This window comes from Rhagoletis pomonella, unplaced genomic scaffold, assembly GCF_013731165.1.
Source record: "Rhagoletis pomonella isolate Grant_MI unplaced genomic scaffold, Rhpom_1.0 Rhpom_scaffold_00002, whole genome shotgun sequence".
In the NCBI taxonomy this organism is placed as follows: domain Eukaryota; kingdom Metazoa; phylum Arthropoda; class Insecta; order Diptera; family Tephritidae; genus Rhagoletis; species Rhagoletis pomonella.
This window is the reverse complement of record NW_023458556.1, coordinates 29,453,348-29,458,404: the sequence shown is the minus strand read 5'-3', so window position 1 is coordinate 29,458,404 and position 5,057 is coordinate 29,453,348.

Sequence of the window (5,057 nt, the reverse complement as noted above, 5' to 3'; positions counted from 1 at the left end):
AGTCGTCTGCAATCTGTTATCGATTTACATACACAATTTCGAAACCCTAATTAGTTTAAAACCATATACTGACTTCTATAAATATTTATTTCCTTCAAAATTCATATTGAGTTGAAAATCAAACCGAAATTTTTTACAAACTTTTTTTTTAATACATAAATTAGGGATGGTAATTTTTTTACTAAGCGCGTATAGCATAGAAAGATTCTACGTGTAATTTTACGCAAATTTGCCGAAGAAACTATGGAGTTTGCCAAATTGGGAAAATAGGTTTCGAAGTGAAAATTGTCGCCCTCTGGTGGAGGTTTTATGAAAAAGATTAGTACAGAAATGGATTCCTCAAACCAAAAAGCTCGTTAAAACATGTTTTCTTTACAAAGAAACCTATTTTTGCAATTTGGCAAACTCAAAATTGATTTTAGACCAATTTTTATCTCGAAAAATTTGCTTAGAATTACACGAAGAATCCTTCTGTGCTATACGCGCATAGCCGAAAAAATCTCCCATACAAATTGACCCGCCCTAACGTACATACATACCTACATACAGTTAGTCAATAAAGTTTAGGTACAGGGAATTTTTAAAAACAAATTAAAGAAAAGTCTGCGTAATTTCATTCAAATATTGCACTTTTTATTGACGCTCTCTAGAGAAAAGTGGAGTATGCAATTTTTTAGCCCATTCACTTTTGATAAACTGCAAGTATGAGGAAGCTAGGACTTACCATTGATTTTTGGGAAATTTTTTTGTTGAAGGTTTCGCACATTTTTTCCATATAAAAAAATTATCAAACATTATTTTATAGGGAGAAAATGAGCGACACCTTCAACAAAACTGCGTACCCAACTTTTTTCTAAAGAGTATAAATAAAAAGTGCAATATTTGGATGAAAATTTGCAGAACATTCTTTACTTTTGCATAGGGTTTGGAACTCGGAGTTTTGTGCTTTTTGTTGTAGATTTAACCATATTTTTATAAAAAATTAGCGAAAAATTAAATATTTAACAAATAGTTTCGGGTACTGTAAAAAATGTGCTGTACCTAAACTTTATTGACTGACTGTATGTGCACGCATGTGTATTTACATATCAACATCATAGTCACCACTACCGGCGCCACATGGGATGAACCACGAAACTTTTGACATATCATACAAAGTGCGCACAACAGCAGCACAAAACAATTTTTATATTTTGCTGCGGTCAAAATGTTGGAATATTCTGAAATCCACCCGAATTTGTAATATTAATCGCAGAGAAATTCGACGCATTTCATAGCCGCGGGTGTCAATCAAATTCGTACCGAATCTATGTGTATATATGTGCAAAGTTCACACACAGCTGTGCTACTAAAAGTTTGCATGATAGTGTGGTTGGTGCATTTAGTTGAACCTACGCTTATGTTGAGTCCAAAATATTCCAACTGTGCAAAATTTGCCACTTTATTGCTTCTATTTCCAAGTTGCGCTCTGTAATGCACAATATTCGTATAATACGACGAGGAAATTAATGACCCCGCACTCACTAATAATGCAGTTATTATGGGAAGCATAAACAAACATAAGTTTTGCGATAGTAAAGGAAAATTAACTCAGAAAATTTTCCCCCTACTTGCTCTCGTAATTTTGGTATTTAACTTAATATTTGCGATATTCATGGCTAAATTTTTAATGACCTCTAAATACGCCAGCACAGCCAAAAAAACCCGCTTAATTACGTACAAAAAAAATGTTACACTTTTTTTCTTGTTCGAACTTTTGCCAACTCAGCGATGTAAATTAATCAACTGGAAAGTGTGAAACTTCATTTATTTCACAGTTCTCGTGGGTTCTCTCGTTTATTTAATAAATATTTAATGTTCATTGCTGTGTACAAGTACATTCATATGTACATAAATATATAATATATAATATATAATATATAATATATATATACTATATTATAGTACATTTGTATGATGTTATAAGCAATACTATGAATGTATGTATGCATGCATGAAATCATGCAGATTTTAATTCCCTGGAAATTCCGCAATTCACTTGGATATTTTAAGTGCTGCCGGAAATTTGAGGTTCGTTGGACTTCTATTCCATTGAGTTAAGGCTGCGCGGGTGTTGTGGCTCGTCAAATTGGGTTTCAAAAAAAAATTTAATTCGTACGGTTGGTAAACGCACGACGGTAGTGGAAACAGCATGTGGGTGGAGGAATTTGTATGTTATGCCCCGAAAACGAATGAACTTATTTGTTAAAAATCAATGTACCATATGCTTAATCTTAATTGAATTTTGTTTGTGGCCGTTATCATTTGCCGCGCTTCATCATATTTCAGTTTATCATTTTTTATGCAATACTTGCTGTTTGCTCCATATAATAAGCGCGGTAGTGTGGTGGAAGAACGCCATAGACTAAAAACAAATTAAGTTAGATATGCAGAAACTATTTTGTAGTTTGTAAAGGAACGCTAATTCGGCGGCAGATAGACGTCGTCGTCATGTACTGTCGCTCGCCTCGTTGGACAAGCGTCTCTGCACAATTCGCATTAAAGGGAGATCCTGAAACACCTCGCTCACTTACACCTACACCTCGACCGAATAAAAGGATGTTGTTTACAAGTACCTTTGACCACTTTGAGCGCATTTACGAGCGCTGCACACAAACCAAAATCTTGCCAGACGACCTCATTACCGGGGTGGGAAGGAAGAGATTTCTAGGTTCACCGTCGGAAAATTCAGCCTCCACGACGAAAGATCCAATAACGAACTGAGGTCGAAGGTATTTAGTCTGCAGTACTAGGTTCCAACATAGGAAGATCCATCTAATTACATGGCTGTCTCCAGATCGAAAGACTATAAACGGAAGCGTGAACGTTGTGATATTAGGTGCAGTGTATCGATATAGAGAGCTGAAAAGAATATTAAGACGTATTTTACGTAACAAAAAGTATCCGGCCGAAATACATGACTTTAAAATGTGAACAGGAAAACGCACGAAAATTCTATTAGCGAATTAGGCGAAGGAAGGTTTTAAGACCAGGGAAATTTCTGCAAGGACAAAGCAAGGCTACTTAATGAACCATGTTCTGCAACATAAGAGCTTCGCCGGTCGCTAAAATTATAATGGCACTAAAATCAAAAAATAAGATGAATTCGAGTCCCCAGGCGATGATGAATGAGTCTATGCACTACCCCCACGTGGTAGAAACCGCGATTTCGTGGCTGAAGAAAAATGAGGCTGCTTGAGTTGACTGGCAGGCCGTCTAATCGGTTGAGCTGTTCAAGTGCGACGACATGCATCAACTGTTCGAATGAACGTATGCTCGTAGAATGTTATTTAAGCGTGCTCTGCCCAATACACAATAAAGGCGACCCCGCCGAGGGATCCGCTTCTTAAACGTCGTGTCACCGTCAATGAACTAATTGGGCCTTTTCAGCACGTCTTAGAATCTGGAACCAATGACCAGACATTCGCCATACGTCACACCTTGGAAAAGATTCGGGATTTCTCTATTTAAGAAGTGGCATTTATGTCGCGATACTTGACCTGGGTGTCCACGCGAAAATTCATAATACGGCTGTGTCAAATGACATTCATCTGTACCACCAGCTTCGTCGGAAGGACTTGTCCGAGCCTTTCCATGCCTAACGAGGTTTTAGGCAAGTCGACCTAATTTCGTAGGAATTCTTAAATCTGATGCTGGCGAAAACCTAAAAGCTGCAGAAATAAATCCTTTAGAAATGATTTTCCATAATTATCGGCGCATTCCTTTTCCTGATTGAACCATAGGTAAACCAGGACACTAAGTATTTGCATCAAAGAAGCAGCCAACGCATTCAAACCTCACAGCTATAAGTTCGAAGGAGTAGTGACAACATCTTAGGAGTTTTTGGTTACAAAGATTCTGCGGAAGATTTTCTGCTCCGCTCGCCCGGTCATGTCGTAGGAATGGACACAAATGTTCCAGGCATAAAATTGTTACCTCCGTTTCTTGCTGGCGGCAGCTGCCGAAGAAACAGGACTCCGCTGTGATGAAACGGCCCGCTGGAGTAGGATTTAACTTCACTTGGCATTTCCAACTGGCACAGGGGAGAACCAACTAGCGTTCTTTCTTGGCCACGGCCATCATCGTTTAGACGGTTGCAGTGCCAAACAGGAAATAAAATTTGGTTTCTATTAGCGTAAAAAAACTTTACTTCAACTTGCATAATTATTTATACTTTGAAATTTGAATTCGAATCGTTCACAAATTTGCCAAATTCACAGTAGCTTTGATAAAAAGGACAATGAAGGCAGAGAGTGTGCATGCAACCCGATAACCACCAATTTCTTAAGTCAGTAGTACAACTTGCAAGAACTTGTATTCACTCTATTTAGGAATGGAATGGCATCTGCCAGCAAAGTTTAACGAAGAAAAGAATTTCAACCCGCAGTCGACTATTTCAGTTAAATCAGTGCGTGGCCAGAAATCGATAATGCGACAACGTTGAAGTTTTTGTTTTCAGTTGGACACTACCGAACAATAATTTTTTTTCCAACTTCATTCTGTTGTTGCTTTCGTCTGATTATTTGAACTTTTCCCATTGACACCGATTGCTCTTTTTTGGCCAAGTTTTAATTTACGCTCCTGCTGGCGACGAACTTAAGTAACTTTCGTAAGTGATTGATTTGGTAAGGTCACAGCAATAACTTGCGCTAAACTTTTTTAGTTTTATGTCGATTAACTTACTTAGTTGCGAAAAGTAAGAACTCAATCAAGGTGAAACACATGGCACGCTACTTGCGCTTTGCTAGTAAATATTGGTGTTTCAATTAGTGCGTGTTTTGTACTTCGAAAAGGCAGTGTTCCAGAGACCGAATTTTTTTCAAAAAGTCTTCATTTTGTGTACAGATTTAAAAATGATCTATAAATCTGAAAATCTTCATACACAATTTTTAATAAAAAACAAACAATCTGTCAAAACAAGTAATCGGAGAACTGCGCTTTCTGATAACCAACAACCTACAGCGATTTATTTATGACTAGCAATTACCCGGCGTGCTTCGCTGCGCCTTAAATGTATT